Source organism: Phragmites australis, chromosome 9, assembly GCF_958298935.1.
Source record: "Phragmites australis chromosome 9, lpPhrAust1.1, whole genome shotgun sequence".
Classification (NCBI taxonomy): Eukaryota; Viridiplantae; Streptophyta; class Magnoliopsida; order Poales; family Poaceae; genus Phragmites; species Phragmites australis.
Genome location: NC_084929.1, coordinates 23,449,085 through 23,471,989, shown reverse-complemented (window position 1 = coordinate 23,471,989; position 22,905 = coordinate 23,449,085). Strand labels below are relative to the sequence as shown.

Below are 22,905 nucleotides of genomic sequence, written 5' to 3'. Positions count from 1 at the left end.
AGTTAGCTCTAGTACTTACCGTACTTACCACATGTCAATATAATGGTAAGATAAAGCTGAATACCTCTGTAGCTGTAATCATTTGAGCTTGCACATCGACAGTGTGAGTGGGCGGGCTTGTAAGAGACACCTGAGATCGCTTCGGGAGTTAACCTAAGTGGGCTCTGCACTGAGCGATGTTTGATTCAAATTAGGGCTTATTGGGAAAGGTTGGCACGAGTACACCTTGGGTGGACCTGTGTGGTCACTCAAGCTATATGGTTCTCGAATCTTGTGGGTAATATGTACCCCTGCAGGGTGTAAAAACATTTCGAAGTGCCAAACTCTCGATCATAAGCATGCTTTTGTCCATTTACAGCAGTCGTAGAGTTACGAGTTTTGTTTGAGCTGGTTGTTGTGCTAAGATGGTTCTTTACAGATGTTATTACTATGGTTCTTTTTACATATATGTTCAGTTCAGTTGATGGTTATGGGTTTGATAGTTGTGTTGGTTAAGTCTAGATGCTCACACATGTTTTTGTCAAATTTTGCTTTCGCATATAAATTTACTTAACCATGTGCCGTATTCTTGCTAACATTCCAATTCATAATCCTTGGAGTCAGGTTATTTATAAGTACCCAATATGGGTTAAGTCTTGTGAGTACCTTCGTACTCACGGTGCTCTTTCAGGTGCTATCAGCCAAGAGGAGATGGTCTTTGGCTACTTCACGCCTGCCGAGGGTGATGGTGGGCATGAGTAGGCAACTACACGGAGGTTGTACTTTTGTGATGGGGCCTAAGGGCATGTGGCTCCATCCTCCTTTTGCTATTCATAGTTTTAGCTTTCACGGCATAGTTCTCTTTGGTCTTTGTTTAGTTTCAGTCTCTTTCTAGCTCTCTTTTGCTGTAAACTGTAAGAAATTATGGATGCTTAAGAACTTGTAATATAATTTAATTACTCGCTTTTTGTTAAGTTTTGTTGTGATATGATATGTTGGAAAGGCATGTGTTCTAATCTTGGGCACAAAACACGTGCCAGGACTACCAGAGCGGTATTTTGATTAATCATTGAAGTCGTGATTAAGTAATGATCGATTTAATGATTAATTAGAATACTGTTTGGATGGTTCTTTACATCACTCTCTTGGGCCAAAGGCTAAAATACATTTGATAGACTAAAAGATTGACACGATTGCAAAGGAATAGGGCAAATTCTCAACTTACCAGGACCGAAGCCATTGTTGAAGGCGACACTAGGTCAGCGAGGGCAAAAGAAGCAAGAGTGGTTGGAATCAGTGGCCTAATACCACCTATCGTCGAGTCCACTTCCGCGAAGTCATCACTCTCCAGCACCATGCCACTGTTGAAAGATACAATTTGCAGTGTGCCACTCTTAGTCTCGCTCAGACCCCTGCTCCATGTTATAAAAACATCGTCCGGGTTGGTAGCTAGGGCTCCTGCGTTCTTCAGCCTCCAAGTCATGGCCTCCATGTCCGAGAAGCTTCCCAAGTCATCAATAATCGTCACTACTAGTACAACTGCTCGAAAAGAAAGACAAGAATTGAGAAGGTTTTTTGTGGTACTTACCGACAAGATTCTTGTTTGAGCTTCGGGGTCCAACTCTATGATGGGAGTTGGGACGTTCTTACTGCTAGAAGAAGGGATGGCTTTAAAAAGAACCCTAGACTTCTTATAAGCAATCTTCGGTGAGTACTAAGGCAACATTCAATCAGGATGAATCTTACATATCCCTTACATATGGCTACTTAGGGTTGGGAAGTACCTATCTCATCATTTCAGGCCAGATACAATCCGGCTGGAAAAAGCAAGGCCCCAATAATCCTTGACTTTAGAGGACCAAGGCGGTGCTTGATGAAATCTCTAGTAAAGTCATATGCCATCAGATTCCTCTCCTTCAGGAGTAAGATCTCCTTGATAAGATTCCGATGAAGGGTGGTCATCACAAGCTCCTTTGTCCAGACAGCCCTTGACAGCAGTGCTAGGCCCCGGTAAGGAAGTCCTTTCAGTATAGGTTGATAGTAGAACCACATCTTGTGCCATCATGACCAAGAGGACATGGCGGTGAAGTCAATATATTTTGCCGACTTGCCTTCTCGGAGCCTGAATCCAGGGCTACCGGTGACTCTATTCTAGAGCCTCTTTAGGATATAGAAGTACCAGAAAAGTTCAAGGGACGAACGGAAGCCAATAAAGTCCTCACACATATGCACAAAGACACTCAACATGATGACGAAGTTGGGGTTCAAATGGATGAGCTTCAGGCCATAGAAGGCTAGCACCTTGAGGAAGACGTTGGATGGAGGGAAGCCAGACCCGCAGCAGAAGAAGTCAAGGAAGACCACCAAGCTATGGGTGTTCGAGCTTGGGATTGTCTTCCCTACCACCAGCATGCAAAGGATCAGAACCCAGGGAGGAATAACCTTCTCACTCTCAGCTTTCTCCAAAGCCTCCTCCATGATCTCTGACTCTTACCATTCTGGAATGGCACTCACCATCTTGTTGGCAGAGGAGCTCTCTTTCTCGATCCTCTTCTTGCCCATGGCGGCTCAGAGATTGGGGGTAGAGGGTTTTTTTGGGGATTTTTGAAACAGGGCGCAAGGAGAATGATGAGCGTGATGAAAAGCAGTTGATGATGAAAGAATGGATGTTGAAGCGGGTCTCCCTCTGTCTTTATCCAGAGAGGGGGATATAGAAAATGGTGGTTTGGCTGAGGACGTGACATGACTCGAGGCCACAATTTCTCTCTTTACCGTCACATCACAATTAATGTCAGGCGCATGCGGGGTAGTTGGCATTGTACCCCAAGGAGTTTGTCACATCGTACTGCTATCGTAATCATGATACTGTGGCAGGGAAAGATTCTCTCCACTACCCGAAATCTCCGCTGTGACATTTCAGATTTTAAAATTCACTATAGCAAACCTTTTTTTTTCCTTCTAAAGGTTAAATCTAATAAAACCTATCCAAATGGAATACCTTCCCGAGAACTCTCTTGGGAACTCAGAGGCGTTCGGAATCCCAAGTAGGCAATCTTAGAACCCATGACAACAAGTTAGATTCTTCACTCTAATCGAAAATATGAGTCCTACTCGATGACGCGGTAAGACAAAAAGCTCATCTTTGCTTGCTATGCATTTGAACCGTCGAAGTCTCATTTCATGTACTGATGGGGGGTTTGACGATGAATAATGGATATTTACCATATCTGGATACCCCGAGGTTTCCCGCAATTCTTGGTGCACATCTTTATCTCTGGAAAGAGGATCCCTGAAAGAAAGGAAACCACCTGTAGGTGCTCAAGGAGATCCAAAACAGGGAAGGTTTATCTCCAAGAATAGAAAAAAGGAGTCCAGAGGACGTATAACACCCCCCATATATATATGGAGCTGAGGGGCCTTGCGAAGGACAAGCCAGAACAAGTCAAACCAAAACAACACAAACAAGACAAGCCAATAGAAGTCATGGAAGAAGTCATCGACTAGGTTTAGATCCTTCTAGGCTAGCTACACCTCCTCGTAACAGGCTCATATCAATACAAGACAAACATGAAGTAGTGTTATTATCCTCAGGAAGGCCTAAACCTGTCTAAAAAACCCTGTGTGTTTCCCTTGTGATTCGTCTACTCAAAGCATCCCCTAATTCTTCACCAAGTTTGATTTGAACATGCTACCTCTGGATATAACCACTCATGAGAAATGACTTATCATATCACAAGATCTCATGCAAGACAATTGAATTGTCAAGTGTTCCATTATCGGAAGTATCCTTTTCCGGTCCCATTTGCAATATTTCTTAGTCAAGGTTCTGGTAACTAGATCAATGTTTTCCATTTAAATGTGCAACATTTTCCGTAACAGGAGTAACATTTTTTCGATCATATTAATAACATTTTCCTATCAAATTTCTTGTTTTGTTTCCGGCAACTAGAGTAATGTTTTTCGGTAACTAAAGCAACATTTTCTGTTATCAGGAGTAACCTTTTCCGGTCACATTTGCAATATTGTCCTATCAAGTTTCTTGTTAAATTCTAGGTTACAAGAGTAAAGTTTTCTAGTCGCCTAACAGCATCAGCTTAAAACATGCATAACTCTCGCATATAGAGTCCATTGGAGGAGTATGAGCACTCGTTGGAAAGCTTACGATGAGACCTTTCCCACTGATCTAGCTCCACCTTCAAAATCACAGTTTACGAGTCATAGATGTAAAAGAGATGTGGTGCATTGCCTATTTAGGCCAACTCAAGCCTTGTAAGTTAGAGAGGAACCCGGTCCAAGTTGTGGGCGCCCACCCTTGATGGAAGGAAACCCTAGGACGCCTCCTCACTCCTGGTGACTACTTCCCCGTTGCTCTCCTCCATATATAGGGCTGTAGCAGGCATTTTCAAATTTAAGTTTAGTTGAGTTTTAATTCTCCCCATGTGTTGAGACTACCACATCGTGCTTGTGTTGACTAGACCACCTAATGTTTGTTGAACCTCCCCTTTGTTCTTGCTTGTTCTTCGATTGCTTGCAGGGACAAGAACCTCATGTTCAGGTCAGCTGTGTTTTTGGCATGGTTGATAATAACTTGGAGGTTGTGATGTAGTGATTGCGGGTTGCTGGTCTTGTTCGATTAGAAGCCGAAACGTCAATGTCACACTCCACCAAATCGAGTTTATCCTTACCTATTGGAAGATCGGGACTGTAAGAGCCCAAATTCTTAAAACCAAAAAACTAAAAACTTTTTCGAAAGAAACTAAAAAGAGCTTTGCAAAATTAAATAAATCTAAGTGTGTATGTGTGCTTTATACATATATACATATGTCTGAGTATGTGTGTTATATGTATAAATACATATATGCAACGTGGGCTTTTTCCTATAAAAGAATGTTTATGGATATATATGTGTATTGATTGCTTGCTTGATTGTTTTTTTATGTGAGCTATATATATGTGTAGTATATACCTTGTATGTATATATATACATGAGTATATACATGAGTGAAATAATTTTGAAAGGAAAAAACTTTTAAAATGAAAAAGGCCGAAGCCCATCTCTCCTTCCCCTCTCTTTTTTCTCTATTTTGGCCCAGCGCATCCCGCTCTCTCGTCTCTTCCCTCCCTCTCTGCTTAGCTCGGTATCGTAGCACAACAGCAGCAGCCGGCCATCACCACCCGTGTAGTCGCCGCAGTGTCCGAGATGGTAATCGATAGCCCAAGCGCCCAATGAGTCGCAAAAGCCTCTAGAAGCTTGAGCCCATGCTAGTTTTGCTAGAGCCCGAGCCAATCACGAGATGTGCACACAAGATAATCCGTCGGCCACCCCAAATCCCAATCAAATTCGCGAGTTAGAGACAGAGTTAGGCTACGGATCAAAAAGGGAAAGAATTCAGGAGCTATACGTGCGCTTTTGTCCAAGAGATAGAGTCCCAAGCGCGTTCGAATAATCGGAATCAAGTTTGAGCCATCGCTGGTTTCTTTCAAATCCAATTCGATTTAGAGATTAGGTAGCCTCCTGCCTATATATATGTGATCCTACGCCCTCCCCAGACCATCTCACACCTTTTGCCCAAGTCGCCGAGAGAAAAATGTCGCTTGGAGCCCTTTGCCGACGAGCTCCGAAGCTTCAAGTCACTATTCGTTGTCGCCAGCCTCTCTGGAGCATCTCCGACGCTGACACGTGCCCTAGATGAGTTCCCCGTGCCGCCCGAAACCTTTTCCGCTGCTCGCCGTCGAGTTTAGTTCATCGGAGCGTCATTTCGGCGAGCTTCCGGCCATGTGCTGCCATGGGAGAGACGCCGACGCCCTCTGTCCGCCGAAGTCGAGCGCCAAGACATGTCAGCCATCTGATCCGCAGCCGAGGGTCCAGATTAGAAAGCCCTCATACCCTTTTGCCAGCCAACTGCAGCGCGCCACGTGTCTCACATAATCCCAGTCAGCTCAACCACACCACATCACCTAGCCACGTCAGCGATTTTACTTGCGTGTCATGCAACGTCAGCTCTAGTGCTCAGCCAGTAGCCCAGTCAGCATTTGTTTCTCTTTTTAATTGTTTCAATTGCTTTGATGATGCCATAATAATTAAATATTACATTAAATAGTTTTCAGTATAAAGTAATTCTAAAAATAATAATCAATAGGAAATTAATTTTTGAAAATGTTTTATAGGTTTAATTCTATTTAATGGTTTAAATAGTTTTATAATTCAAATAATGCTAGAAAATTCCAAAAAATCCCAGAATATCATAGATGGTTTTGGAAAAATCCTAGAAAATTTCTAGCAACATAATTTCATTTATAAATAATCTTTTCAATCCTGTTCTAATCATTGGAAAATCGTAACTTGCAAACTATAGCTACGTTTTGACCCGTTCTTTCACCGAATTATCCAAAGTAGTGTAATCTTGTGATGATAATGTTTGTTGTGTTATGTTTGGTTCTTTTTGGATCTTGGTGTTTATGTGTTGTTGTTTTTCTGCGTATGTTGCGAGTAGACGCCAACGTTTCAGAGGAGCTAGAAAGTTTGCATGATCAAGATTTTGAAGACCTAACTGAGTTCAGTGAAAGTAAGTTGTGTTCTTGATCATATTTATCCCAATTTTTAAATATTTTGTGTTATAAACATGCATGCTAATAATTGTTAGGAATCCCAAGTGTTAGAATTTACCCTAGTTCTTTCCTTATCATTCTTGTCACCATAGTATGGTTTTGGGTTATGGATGGGTATATGATGCTTGGCCTTACTTTGGGATGGTAATCGTGATTAATGCTCTATGAATTGGAAAATGGTCCTATGCAACAATAATAAAATATGATGGAATAACTTTTTTAGCAACATGCTATAGGGATTTGAGCATATGGTATGATGAGATGTATGGTTTGGAAAGTGGTAGCCTTGCTCAAATCTAAGAACCAGTTCGTGGGGTGACCTTTCTGTGTTTGCAGTACAACCACAAGTCTGAAATGGAACGGGCCTAGCCAAGTAATTTGCTTACTCTCAGCATAGTGTAGACCAGACAGAAGAGCGGTGAATGGACGATTTCTTGGGATCTAAAGGCACAAGAGAGGGCTTCCGTTGTTGAGGTGGAATCACGCGACAATGAAACCTTAGCGGGTAGACATATGCTGAGAGGGAGCATTGTAAAGGCTTTATAGTGGATTCCTAGCGCACACCTTGGTAGTGTGTAAGAGTTATCCGTCGGCCAATGGATGCTCGACAAAACGGGATGATACATCTTGTGGGTAAAGTACAACCTCTGTAGAGTTAAAACTGAATATTCAGTCGTGCTCATGGTCATGAGCAGCATTGAAAACCTACCATGATTATATCTGGATGTTTTGGTTAGTAGGGTCAACTGTGATGGTGAGAATCATAGTTGAGGGTGATCAATCATAGTGATGGGAACTATGATTGAGGGTTCAACTTTAGTGGATGGAACTTTGGTTGAGGTGTTGGTTAGTTGGTTAAGTCAAGATGGATGGAATCTTCAGATGGTTTGTTATTCACTTAATTATATTTGCTTTTTAAATGTTTTTACTTAAACATTGATTTATGCAAGTGAGCCATATAGCCTTATTGTTGTCAAGCCTTCATATGCATACTATTTCTTCACAACTTGCTGAGTACGACAAGTGCTCACTCTTGCTATCACTAAACACTCAGTTGGAAAAGGTATCGAGGAATACGCTGAAGGTGGATCATTCTAAGATGTTTTCTACGTCGATGATGCTTGTGGGAGAGTCGTAAAGGATTAGAGTCTTTGTAGTTCGTTTAGTTTCGCTGCAATTTATTTGGTTCTTCGACCCTTGAAGGTCACTTTTGTAAGACGGTTAATTCGATTAAGTATGAATATTGTAATAATTATCATCAATGAAGTTACTATGTGTTGGGATAGATTCTTGGGCTCAGCACATAGTGCGTTTTTAATCCATATTACAAACTCCAAACCAAATGAGGCCTTTTTGCTCTTTGTCCACTTTTAAATTTATTAAGATACTGTAATTTCTGCAATTGTTAATGCTTTATTATGAGGCCTCATTGGTGCATCTAAAGATCAATAGAGCCCCTTGTTTTGGTAAAACTTCAGTAAAGTCCAACTCATATGTACACAACAATATTGTGCAGGAGCAACATTGGCCCATTTGATGAACCTGAGTGTGAAGTCTATGACATATTTGTCAATGAACTTCTATGCATTGGCACTGATACTTGTCACGCTCATATTGATTCAATGGTTGTTTTCAAATTTTGCTCTATTCTTTCTGTTGACCATAGTTTGCGTCAAGGGTGAGGTTTGGTGCCATACTGCTTCACCAAGACACTAAAGTTTCACTGCAGCACATTTTTGTGACAACCCTAACTACAATAGATTAATTATCTTGTTGTGTTAACTGATTTACTAGCAAAAGGTATCATTTTTATTTGAAAAATGCAATATTCTTTTCTTTTAGAATTATAACAAGTTATGTTCCATAGAATTATTCAGTAGAACATATGTGATAGAATACATTTACCTTTGTTGAAGCAATTGAGTTTGGTTATTTTCCTAGTTTTTATAGAGTAAAAATATATACGACACGAATTTCTTGTTTCGTGTAGTTGTTCAATATAAATCATATGGACATGATGTGGCAACTTGATCTGACAAATAACAATTATTGATATCTACTGCAGGATGCCCATACTCTTGTGTTAAAAGGGCACCTCATGCATTTGCATTTGCAGATGATATTGGTACAGCTCGTGCAATATCTCAAGGTAAGTCGAACTTAGCAGCTTGGCTTAATTGGGTAGGGACCCACATTGTGTGATGGTAACTTTGGGTCTTTTGTTGAATCAATTATGGTTGCATGTTTGGTTGAACCGTGTTATAAATATCAGCCATATACATCTACGTACGTAGAGGCTAGAATATTTTCATTGTTTTGATGAAATAGAACTCTCTTTATCTAAAAAATGGTGTATTTGCCAATTGGGCTGCAAATTTTATTAAGCAGTATATCCTTACTTTTACTTTTCTAAGGAAAAGATCAACCTTTCCCGTGTCAGTGACATTTTTTTCTTTTTGTTCGTTTTGAAATTAATGTAACCTTTTGTTTGCAAGTAATGGTGATGATTATCTTGTCCAACTCGTTGTTGGACAGTATCCGAGAAAGTGCATATACTATGTGCGCCTTGCCAACGTGCTATTTTATAGGATGTTTTTGCTACGTAAATATTCTTTGTGAACTGCATAGTTATTTAGATTACCAGTAGCTAATTACTTATTGTCTCTATTTTGGGTCTCTCTAGTGCCAGTTTCAGTTTACCTGTCATCTTTTGGCCTATTAGCGTGAGAGTAAAGATCCGAGTTAGAATCTTACAATTCATGTGACAGTGAATTAGAACCATGAAACAGGTCACATTCAGTTTATCACAGTTTTGATCACGGGAGCATAACATAATTCTGACAAATAATGGAAACATCGCATATTAGATATTTAGAGCTTTGCCAATTAATTTTAGGGTGTTGTTGAATGCAATTCATTGATGAGTAGGGATGACTGATAAGCAAACTGAGGTTGAAGGAGTCCGTGTCCTATATCCTTATTGGGTGCAATTAAAAATGTGAAAACATTAGTGAGTACCTTTATACTTAGGATGCTGCTTTTAAGTCGATGCAGGTAACGACAAGCTAGTTTATGTATATTTTTATCCCGCTGATGCCGGCGGTGGGTAAGAGTAGAGAAGGAATGTCTAAGCTAATCCTGGTGGTGCCTTATAGGCAATGGCGCTACTGGTCTTTTATTTTATTAATATCTTTTCTCTGCATATGAAAACTTTGATAGTAAGTAGAAACTGGAATCGTGGAGAAGGTATGTAGTATAAGTTTAAAGTCTTCGTACTCTATTATATCTTGTGATGAAACTATATTGTAAACGATATATGCTGTGATCTTGAGCTTTGTTGAGCATATATAGGGACTGCCGAAATTGCTCTCATTTTAATCGAATAGTGCTACAATGGATGTTTTTAGATAATTGTTAGCCCTCGACACGTCGAATCATGGGTGCATGCTAGCTCTTATTTTTATATATAGCTGGTATTGTCGATTAAGCCGAGTGTGTTTTGAACGGGTCTGACATGCTTAGACTCGTAGGACGCAGAACCACCGAACATATGGCCAAATGTCCTCTCGCCCGGATGGAAAGACATTGTGTCCGTATTGTCCTCACTGCCATCTGAGTCAGAATCCCTGCTATGGGTCACGATCAGGATCTTCTTTCCCTTAGCCACTTGTTTGACCTCTGCCTTGACCAACTTTTTCCAGAGGTGGCAATCATAGATGTTGTGGTTGTTGATTTGGTGGAAGTCGCACTAAGGCTTCCCGTTTCATTTGCCAAAGCCTGGTGCAAAGCTTCTGCCTCAGGAAGTGCCGGAGCACTGGTTGAGACGAATGTCGAGCAAATCTGCAAAAACTTTGTCAGATTTAGCTTTCTTTCCCTTACCTCCCTTGGTGTTTTTCTTTCACTTGCTCTAGACCATGTTGCCACCGAGCCCAGGTTGAGGACGCTTAATACCCTGAGTCTTTCCCTTGACGTAGAGAAGTGCATCTTCGGCCCTCGTGGACTTATCTATGATCTGCATGAGCTCTTTAACCATTTTGGACCCTTTTTTGGTGATGTTTTCAAAGCAACACTGGCTCTTAACCATTTGAGTGAATGACTGGACGATATTGTAGTCGCAGATCTTAGGGATGGTATTCCGAGTATTGTTGAAGCAACGCACGAACTTACACAAGGTTTCATTCCCCATCTGTTCACAATAGTGGATACCATTTTTTGTGTCGGGGCGAACGTATATACCCTGGAAGCTACCTCAGAACGTGTTGCAAAGCTGCTCCCAAGAGTATATTGTCTCTAGCGATAGATTGGTCAATCATGTTCTGACTGCCCCATCAAGGGTCGTGGGGAGGTAATTCGCCATTACCTTCTCATCCCCATTCACCGCTTTGATGGTCATGGTATAAATTTGGAGAAACTCAATAGGATTTGTAGTTTCATTGTATTTCTCGATCATCCTAGGGCATAATCTTGCCGGCCAGCTTATGTTTCGTAGATCTAGAGAGAAGGAAAGACATATGTTGATGGCACCTTGCTTGGTTCCGGCACCCCCGGGAGTCCTTCCCACGGGGATCGAAGATTAGTCCTGATTTGATCACCGACGGGATGTTTCTTGATTAGATCGATGAGAGGTAGAAGAAGCCTCCTCAGAAGCCCCCGGGTGTCTCCACCGATTATCGATGACCTGACATAAGTCATTGATCGGATGACCTTTGACCAGTGAGGTCCAACGATGGTTATTTGCCCGATTGTCATCCAAGAAGTCTTGTTCCTAGAGGTTACGCCTCTCTAGGTCCGACGCATTTCGTGACGGGGAATTATCTGGTATGCCCGATGAGCACTATTTCTGGCTAGGGCTTGGTGAGAGTTCTCAGCCTGGATAGTGATCTCCTTTGTTAAATCAACCGCCGAGTTCACCCAACCCTTACTGGCTAGGGTAGCTAGATCCATAGTCGGACGGCGCATAAGGGCCACTTGTAGGAGAATCCTCTTAGCAGTCATGGATTTAAAGCGGTCAGCTCCCTGTTGATAACTGGGAGACTATGTGGCTAGGGCCCTGATAAGAACAGGAGGTGGTGTGCTCACCTGAAGCTGATCATTGCCTGCTGCTGGGGCCGGTGGACCCCAATTGTTCGTTGGGTCATTGTCATGATGACCTACATCACCACCCCCATCTCCGATAGTGAAAACTTCTCGAGGGTAATCTCTGTTAGAGGAGGTTTCTAAATCCATCATGGATGCTTTATCAAATTGCTCCAGATTGGTATCTTGACAATCCATATCAGAAACTACAGGGATTGATCTCGACTTGTTTTGAATTGGACATTCGCAGTTATCTTGGCAGCCCAGTGTTTCAAACTCGATACCGTAATCTTTAGCTCATTGATCCATAAAGTTTGTTGCTGAAATCTACTTGATCGACCACCGGTTCATCGGGGAGAGAGGTGAAGTTGTTGTATAACCCCTCATTCGAAAAACCAGTTTATGGCGAAGCTTTGGGCAATGTCGATGGCATGTCATATGTAGACTCTTCAATGCCTTTTTTCATGATCCCCACAGACGACATCAGCTATTGACGATTGTTGATCCGTTGATCTAACGAACTTTTTGAAGAATTAGGGGATGTTTTGAGTAGACGAATCACAAAAGAAACACACATGAGTTTTTAGGTAGGTTCGGGTCTCCCTGGGGATAATAACCCTACTTGTATTAATCTGAGCCTATTACAAGAGGGTGTAGCTAGCCTAGGTGAATCTAAACCACTAGTTTATCTTGTATTGATCTGAGCCTGTAACAAGGGGGTATAGCTAGCCTAGATGGATCTAAACCTAATCAATGATTTTTTCCTTGGTTTCTGTTGGCTTATCTTGTTGTGTTGTTCTGGTTCGACTTGTTCTGGCTTGTCCTCCATAGGGTCCCTCAGCTCTGTATATATATTGGTGTTGTTGGACATCCTCTGGACTCTTCCTTCCTGTTCTTGGAGATAAACCTTCCCAGTTACGGATCGCATTGGGCACCTATAGGTGGTTTCCTTTTTTCCAGGGATCCCCTTCCTACAGATAAAGATATACTCTGAGCATTATGAGAAACCCTGGGGTACCCGAATATGGTAACTATCTATTATTTATCATCATAAACCTTGTTGTTGTAACCTGTCCAATATCTACTGGCAGGTTTCATCATTCATATAGCTCTCCTTAACATTGTCCATCCATTCAAGCAATACTATGGTCATAACTTGGCACTCCAGGACTGCCTGACTGTTTGAGTCTTTTCTTGACAATGAATATGCTGCCTTGTTTTCTTTCCCCTTTCTGTACTCCACTTTATAGTTATACTCCATCAATTTGAGTAACAACTTCTGTTGTATTCCTTCTGTAAGCCTCTGGGTGGTAATGTATTTAAGGCTCTCTTGGTCTGTTCTTATAATCACAGTGCTTCCTAACAAATAGTGCCTCCATTTCTAGTATTGTCATGGCCTCCTTCTCATAGATTGACTTAGTTGATGCTTGGGGTCCCAATGCTGTGCTGAAATAGGCGATAGGTTGAACTTCTTGCATCAAGACTCCTCCCAGTCTAGTCCCACTTGCATCAGTCTCCAATATGAAAGCCCGCCACTCTTTCCCGGCGGTGCCTATACTTAGCCCTTTGAAAAGTCTTCCAGTACCTCCCGCGTGGCAGCCCGTCAGAAGCATGCCTCATAAGAATCTTTGTGGAGCCTTGGAAAATTAGGAAGTGTCAACACAAGACAAGAAGTCATAATCCTTTTGAGATGCTCAACATGAGTGTGTTGTTCCTTCCAATCAAATGAATCCTTCTTTAAAAAATCAAAGAGTGGTCTACAAATGTTTCCATAACCCTTCACAAATCTCGTATAGTATCCAGTCAATCTCATAAATTCTCTAAGTTTAGTGACTATGTCAAGTTGTGGCCAGTTCAGAATATCCTTCACCTTATTTGGGTCAGTTTTCACTGATAATGTGTCCCAAATATTCCACTTTGTCAGTTGCAAAAGTACATTTGCTGGCTTTAGCAAAAAGCTTGTGACTTCTCAGCACTTCCAATACAAGTTTGAGGTGTTTTAGATGATCTTCTAAATTCTTGCTGTAGATAAATGTCATCAAAGAATATCAACACAAATTTTCTCAGATTCGCAGCAAAATAGAGTTGACTAGACTTTGGAAGGTTGCAGGAGCATTAGTTAATCCAAAGGGCATGACAGTGTATTCATAATGGCTTAGATGAGTTCTAAATGTTGCCTTTGCAATGTCTTCCTCAGCCATTTTTATCTGATTATAACTAGACCTTAGATCAATCTTTGAAAAAATAGCAGCTCCATGCAGTTCACCCAAGACATCTTCAATTATGGGCATTGGAAACTTGTTCTTAATAGTTTGGGCATTTAATTGTCTGTAATCAGTACATAACCTCCAGGCCTCCAAGACCCATCTTTTTTTCTGGCCATGACTAGTGGGGCAGAATAAGGGCCATTATTGGGTCTGATCTCACTTGATTTTAGCATTTTGGTGATTATCTCTTCCATTGCATTCTTTTGATGACAAGGCACCCTATAAGGTCTTAGGCTTGGAGGTTCAAAACCAGGCTTGAGAGGTATCCTGTGATCACAGTCCCTTTTTGGTGGAAGACCTTTTGGTTCTTCAAATACTTCAGAGTAATCCTTTAGTATTTTGTCAACTTCTGCAGGTAGCTGATTAGATTCTTTCTCATCCCTTTCTGGTATCAGTTCTATCTGTATCATAAACCCAATCACTCCTTTCCTCAACATTCTTTGTAGTTTCTGAGCATTGATCATGTACATGGGCCCAGGGCTGGTATGATCATCCAGAGTTATCGGCCTTACCCTCTTGTTAATGGAGAATATCCTCTTCTGCCAATCTAATCTTATTGGGACTGTATTCATATATCTAATCAGCCCCTAGTATCACATCATAGCTTTCGAGCTTCAACAACTGAAAAGTACGTTTGCATTTGTTGTCGTGTTTGTCATACTTCAGTTCTTCTACTTTAGCATCAATGATAAACTCACCACCACCTGCTACTGCTACATTTCATAGATAAATCGTTGTTCAATTATCATAGATGTTTAAGTACGCATACTCTGCCTATGAGCATTTCATTTTAGCCTTGGTCAGGGAAGTTTGTTTTTCACAGCATTCAGACTTGGGAAACTGCTATTTCAGGCTAGGAAAATCGCCTGCATTTAAAACCTTGAGTAGACTGTACCTTGAATCCCTTAAAGTTTTGTTTATCTATGAATATCTATGAGCTCAAGTTTCAAAAACTAATCGTTTAGGTCCCCCAAACTTCTGTGTTTCACATTTTCACTTAACCTAATAAGTGAAAGTTTAAGGACCTTTTGCAGAATAGACATTAGATGGATCTATTGTTCACTTCCATGGACCTAGTTGGAACACTGCAAGTTTAAGCATCTTTTTTGACACTTGGTTCCATCCAAGAAAAGTGCAACTTGTTATTTTGATACCATTGTAAACAATAGCAACTGGTCTCTCTATATTGAAAGTTTTTTTTAACAAAAGGTATCTATTTTAGGTTCTCTGTCATGTTCTTCCATCACTTGAAAAGCTTCGCAAGGAAGGGTTAGACAGGCACGAGAAGATTAAAGGCTATATGCGTGTCTAGTTGTCTATCTTGAACAGTGAGACCGATTTTGTTTTCCTGGAAATTAATTGACTTTTGATATACCATTTCTTCTAGTTTGAGTCCCGCTATTTGTGTTTAGATGGTGGTTCTCATTCGGCTTTGCAACTGTGGCTGCTTTTACTATGTCATGCTATTCGCTGCAGTATTCAATATATGCTGCAATTTACAGGTAAACTACCTTTTACTGCAAGACTTCTATTCTTCAAAGCGCTCCTTCCCTCCTGAGAAGGCTGGCAAACTCCACCATTAGCGTATTATACCTGTTCCTTTGTTTTTCACTCCATTGTCTTATCAACTGTTAAATGGGTGTGGTGCTTTAGGATTAGAATCCGTGCAAGTGTATGCTGTGATTGGAGTTTGCGTACTACTCGTAATTTAATTTTATCTGTGGCATTACCTGTTTTTAGAAGCGAGGGACCGCTAATTTAACCATCCTGAAAAAGAGGGATGAACTCTAGCCGATGAAAAATTATAGGGACCAAATTGTTATTAATCCTAGTTTGTTTGAACAGGAGGAATGCTCATTTAGTATTTCTACAGCTCTATTTATTTTTACTTCATTTCTTACAGGGTTAAGCATATAATTATAACAAGTATTTTGCTTGTTCTTGGCGCAATGTCAATGGCATGGATTTGTGACACCATATCGGAATCTGGATTTGGTAATACTCTACCTCATGCATATTTGTAATTTAGTATCACCTGAACATGCTCTGAATGTTTTGTATCTTGCATGAACTACAACACATCATGTCATATATGCATGTGTGCGTCTCCTATTTTTTTTAGTAACACAGCAATAATATGTCTATGTATTGTATTTGTCCATTTGTTTGATTAGTTTCTTTGCTGAATCATATGTTTTGGTCATGCATACTTTGGTACCAAATAAACTGAACTTTGTTCACAAAAACTGGACCACATGAGCTGATTAAACTCCATCCATATGGGCAATCTATTTGGGGGGGGGGGGGGGTAATTTTGTTTGCAAGTTTGTACTACCTCCTTTCTATTTTACTTATCATTTAGCATATTGATACGATCTCTAACAAGCACGTTTAATTATTACTTTTGACAACTATCTTTTGATAAAATTTTATAAAATTAGATAATATTAAAGTATTTTTCATGACAAACTCATTACTATTATTTTCATATGACAAATCTTAATAGTTTTATATATATTAGTGATCAAAATTTCTAAAATTTAACTGCATGAATTATAGGACGACATATATTTGATAACGAAGGTAGTATTGTGGAAGGCCTAATCAGTTTGTAGTGTATGTCATTCCAGAAAGGCTGAAATGAATAATACAAAAAATTCCCTATTTGTTCTTTTTGCTGACTGGTCTTTCCAACTAGTCAACTACTGTTTCTACTGGTACTGGGTCTCTCATGAAAAAATAAGTTACGTATTTGAGTTAGGAGCTTTCAATGGCTTGATGGGCTCTAGTCCCAGCTGTTCAACATGAAAATGTGCACAACGTGATTCATTTCTGTAAATATTTTTTCTAGAAATGATGTCAATATCATAAAGCACATGCAGTCTTTATTGTTATCAATATGCCTATCTTCTAATACTTGGTTAGCACTTTCATATTTATTGTTTCTTTTATATTTTTGTCCAGGTCATGGCTCATCCTTGATTATCTGTGTGGGAATTTTGACTGGTTACACAGATACATTACACAAGATGATAACTCAGTTTTCAGGTCATCTCTCTAAACTTGAGTTTGTCAACTGAGAACTCGTTAATTGCTTTTTTATGCTTTCGAATTGAATGCGTTTCAGTAACTGCTTTTTTACTATGACTTTATTTGTTGTTTATTTGTCTCGTTCTGTTTCTTTTTGGAAGTACATGGAACATTTTTTCAAGGCACTTGCCCCAAAACCACGTTGTCATACCACTTTTGACATTTTGTACCTTATTTATGTGCGTACTGAGAGAGTGAGAGCTGTAGGTTGTGCTATTTTCTCTTAATCCAGCTTGTCTTTTGAAACAGGGAATTTTTCCATGTATTGGCCTTACATCTTGGGAGTAGCTGGAATTTTTCTGATGGTCACCATGGGGGTTGTGCTGGTGACTGAAGCATGTAGGAAGATAAAACTTCAGTACTATGGATTTAATTTGGCTTCTGGTACAGGGTAATAACAAATATAAATTCTGCCTTTTTAAAATTTATTTGTAGATGTTGTTTGCATGAATAGTTTTACGCTTTTACTGCTTCTCTGTTTCTTTTGAATTTGAAAAAAAAAATCTTCAGGTAACAGTACAACATTATTCGTATTTCACACAAGCTATAAATAATTTGCTATTAAGTTTTTTCTTACGCTTATTACTGTATTTTTTATCCAGATAAAATAAATATTTGACAAGGAACTTAAGAAAACGTGGGAGAATTTTTGGCTCTACCGTGGGCTGATTAAAGTAGAAAGAATTGGGCAAAAAGAAGTTCCGTGCCACAATTACTCCACAATTTTAAGTGGAAGAGTTTTAATTTGTTAAAAAAGAGCGGTTTTTGTGAGCACATGGGCATGTGCCCACTTAAATCCATACCACTCAAATTGCTTTTAGATCAATGGAAAAATTTTGTACATAATAATTAGACTTGTTTCGTTCCATATACTTTGAATGCTTCTAGCGTATCTGTGTATGGGCGGTGGAACTACGCTATGGACTAAGGCTAACTCTAGCAGTGAAGTTATCCGGTACTTACAGTACCCCGCAAAGTACTGTAGCAGTGGAAATCAGATACTCCATCCGACGCTACAGTGCTGCACAGTATTGCTATAGTGTTGCGGAGAGAGCAGTGGTCTGTATTTTTGGGTACTGTATCAGTACGCACCCTGTAGCAGTACTGTTTATAGTGGATGCCATTGATCCGAAAGGAGGGAATACTGTAGCAGTACTGTTTATAAGGCTGCCAGCGGGATCGAAGGGAGGAAAGCAGTACGCATCACTGTAGTAGTACTGTTTACAGGGGATGTATTAGTCCGAAGGGAGGAAATACTGTAGCAGTACTGTTTACAGAGGCTGCCAGCGGGAGCGGAGAGAGAAAAGGAGTAGTAGAAGGTAGGAAATGGAGTAGTTGCTGGAGATAAAAAAAAATAAGGGATACTGTAATAGTGATAGGAGATGTTGTAATAGTGATAGAAGATGCTGTAATAGTATTTTTGAGAATGAAAATTTGAGATAACTGTTGAAGATTATCTAAGAGCAATGCACCTACAAAATAGCGGCATGGTGTGGCGCGACGAAGACGGAGCTGTGGTGTGACTTGAGGGCTGAACATCGGGCAGCGGTGGGCCAACCGGGTGTGTGGTGGGGGGGGGCGTGGGTGGCGATGGAGCACGTAGGTGGCGGGGCAACGCTGGATCACAGGGCAGAGCAACGCTACTTGCGGTGGAGTGGAGGGCATTGCTGTGGCAGCCGGCTTCAGCGGAATGCAAATAGAGGAGGGATAGGAAATACATGAAAGCACCGTTGCAAAGATGTATTAATTAGAAAATATCGTCTAATGTGATGCTGACAAGGTTCCACATATCAGTGTCCAGTGACATTATTTTCTGTTCAATCTGTTTAAGTCGGAAAGGATCATTATTATCACAGCATTGTTTAACAACATGCCAGATGGTTGGGATATGATGATCCAATGAATGCTACTTACTAGTACTTACTACTATGACTACGAACTTTTTGTTTTTAGAGCAATATGTGGTACATTATGTGGAAAAAATATGCTCTGAATTTTATCCTCTTAACTTCCAAAATAATATTACATCATCACCTTTTGTTCTAATGAAAAACCTTCTGATATTCCTTTTCAATTTCCTTGAAGATTTTTATTTCCCATCCATTTGACCCTTTCTTTGTAGGAATGAAAGCACCCCAGTTACAGAGGTTGAGCCATATATCCCCTTCCATCAATCCAACTGGAATGCCGCCCTTGCTTACAACCTCATACCTCCTAGCTTTTCCAAGCATCATAGCCAGGTAAACCATGATCTGTTTTTTTCTTTCATGATTTTTCACTTTTCCTACAATTCTAATATGGAATGAGTGCAGCATTTTTGGCTCGCCATTTTGGGAAAACTTGAAGGAAATTTTAAATCCAAGGACTTTAGTTGGTGGTAGTCCCTGGGTTTATTATTTGACCTACGCTTTTTTTGTCTTCGTCTTCAACATTTTTGACATTGTAAGTCTGTTTCTCGTCTTAATAACCATGATTGAGTAATAAGGATAAGTGTGTTACATGTGCATGTTCTATTGAATCCAAGAATGTGTCTACGACTTCAAATGCTATTATATTTTACAAAATTGCTTGTTGCTTCTAAATCTCTTCTACTTCATTTGCAGTTTACAAATTTTATATCTTTTTATCTATCTGTATTATGGAACGAATGTAACTGTAGATACAAAGGGTAGGATAGAGAAGATCGTCCTCTAATCCCAGGCTTCTCCAGGAGACCAGAAGCTCTGATCGATGCTAAGGGTAGATCGCCCTCTAATCGACAGGTTTCTCCTGCAGAGAAGAGGCTCTGATCTAACCATCTGGGCAAAAACCATTTACTGAATTCTTCTTGCTTGGTTCCCTCGAATAAGGACTAGGCTATCTTTATATAAGAGGTGCCATCTAACTAACTTATAAAAACTAGGAAATAGACAATCACCTAGGATTCTCTAACCTTACCTAATACGAACCGACTAGATAACTTGCCTAAACTAACTTGACTCTTTCTGTAATATTACACCACTATAGATAACTTGCCTAAACTAACATGACTCTTTCCATAACATAATCTACTTAAATGAACTTGACTCTTTCCATAACAATCTGCCTTTTGGATAATCTCATGCATTTCAATAGCATCAGACAACAAATCTGTACTTTTATGGTACTGTTGCTTGCAATTTCTATTTTGAATATTCCCTTTAGTTCCATTGATGCTCTATTTTTTGTTATGTATCTAATGGCTATATACTTCCAGATGTATTTTCCCTAGTTTTCGATAAGCAATATCAAAATGCATAAGGAAATGCTGTCTGTTTGCAAAGCTTGAACTTAAATATTTAATGTTTAGACATTTTCTTCACACTGTGCCTTCTATTATCTTGTGGTGATTGCTGTTTTATGGTTGCTTGCTATCTGTATGAGTTAGGATAATCCTTGTGTTCCACCGGGTGCAACAGCAACACGGTTACTGTAGCAGAATTATCTCGGATTTTGTCGGAACAGTACGCCAGTTACTATATCTTTTGGGTATTTGAATCAACATCAGAAGCTATTGGCAGCAAGAAAATTCATGTATCCAGTGTGCTCTCGTGTGTGTTCTATCAACCCACCTCTCGCAAGATCCGAGTCCAACAATATGACTAGTCTAATTGCAGAATCAAGTACAACTATTACATATGAAACACTGCAGGACAATGCGCATGGCAGCTACTTATAGTGATCTTAGTCCTAAAATTTCATAGTTGGACTCACGTATTTTCAGGAATTAATAGTCATTTTCATTAGGAGGCATGCTTATTTATGCATATGCTATGGAAATATACCTTATCTGCGAGCATTGCAGGCCAACTTACCAAAAGAAATATCTGACTACCTGAATAAGATGAGTGCGAGGGTTACCAAGGATAAAGCCTGGAAGAGCAACAGTAGATTTTCTTACAAAGATACAAACATCAACACGTTTCTGGGGTAGGTGTCCTTGAAGAATGTTCATCACATTGCCAAATTTTGTCATGATTTGTCCTTATGCATTTTTATGCCTTCTGTTTTAAGGAAAAAATCATCTCTTATATTCCAGGAGATCTACTGCTGAGCTTGTTGGCAACTTCGTCTTTATTGCTTGACCGATATCTCTGGCAAAAAAAACGAGGGGTTTTCTGTTGGATTCACATCGGTCTTGATTATTGTGAGTGCATCTCAAGCACATTCTTCATATAATTTGTTAGCATGAAAAAATAGTTGTTGAACTGCACCTTTTATGCTGACCTCATCAGCCATTTTGTCTAATGTTGACCTTTTAGATGCGTTGGTCCTGAATCAGATCTAGGCCACTGAATCTAAAATTCTAATGAACCGATACCTGCTCATGTGACTTCTGGGATTTGGCTAATTTTTCAGTTATAGAATTCTGATTATGGCTCTCCAGGAGAATTTTGAAATCCATGCTTTGCATATTTTTGTTTCATAATGTGAAGCTTCACATCCTGGAATCATGCAAAATGTGTCAAACTGGACAGTGTGTGTAGAAGAAAAAAATGAGCAAGATTTTAATTTTGTTGGAGGAGCAGCTCCCGGTCATGCAATTGAAGCATGGTTTCATGCAGCATGGGGATCCTTGCTAGCAATTGTCACATTAGCACTGAAAACTGGAATAAATTCATTTGGACATTTAGGAATAAATTTGGATTTGATAATTATCTATTCCCTCCGTTCTCAAATAGATTATGTTTAGAGATGTGTGCAGTCAACCTTGAGAAATGTTGACCATTAATATAAACAAAAGTATTAAGGTTTGTCACATGAAAATAATATTAGTAGACATGTAATGGAAAATACTTTCAAATGATTATATTTTCAATAACTTTGGATAACAAATACTTAGAAAAAACAACGGCCAAAGACATGTATTGGAGACCGTTGTCCTGGACGACAAGTAAAAAAGAGCGAAAACAGTACATGATTGGCATGTATTTAGGATAACAAAATTATATGAAATATGATGATGCAGGTGGGCTCAATTATCGCGCTGAGAAGGTCGTATCAAGCATACAATGTGATGCCAGCACTAAGCAAAGTTTTGAGGCTATATTGTGCTTAAGAGTATGTAAGCAACAGGGTTGGTGATGATGGCGCCATCCATTAGGTTCTTTTTTTTACTTCGCTGCTAAGGTTTATCAATATTTGAAGCTAACCCTGATTTCTGCTCTTGGTCTTTTAGAAAGAAGAGCATGATTCGGAAAATCTTCTGGGGTTACAACTTTCGGTGTTGCAACCTTAATTGGTGCCGACAGTTTGCAGTATAGCGAGCTGTGATGAGAAGCTTATAACTCAAGCTTCTGTTAGATTCATAGATTGGATTGGAACGGAACATGGTTTTTTCATCGGTCTTCTTTGGCAACGCGAACTGAAGAACCAACAAGGATATGAAGGATGGTGTGCACCATCGCAACGGTTGTTGCAAGTGAACCGAAATTTCTAAATCCTGTTCACCATGTAGTATGAATTTCCGGTAATCACATTGCTAACCTGTTAACTGGAAGTTTGGATTTGTAATTTCCCCACGGTACAAATATTTGGGGCAGTCGAAATGAACGACCTCAGGAAAGTCAGTTTCTTGTAGACCTGAACACAAATTGTTGGATAGTATGTAGAAGCAGCCGATATTTCGAATGTACGCCTAGGGCTGAAGATGAGCCGGGCTCTATATAGAGCAGCAGAGCAGCACGGTGAAGTTCATTTTTCTTGTGTCTGAAAATGGCCAAAAATCTCTTAGTATGTACCTGTAACTATGATTGGATGAAAATTGCTAATTTTATAGCATTGAGTAAGAGAAGATGCAAATGAAAATCGCTAGCTGAAATACGTAGTTGCCACGTTCTCACGTCGTGGATTATGACGTTGTCAG

General features: G+C 39.9%; 1 pseudogene; it reads left to right on the top strand.

Moving 5' to 3' along the window:
* The first annotated feature begins 9,636 nt into the window (after positions 1 to 9,636).
* On the top strand, positions 9,637 to 22,098 carry LOC133928076 (preprotein translocase subunit SCY2, chloroplastic-like; annotated as a pseudogene).
* The last annotated feature ends 807 nt before the right edge of the window (positions 22,099 to 22,905 follow it).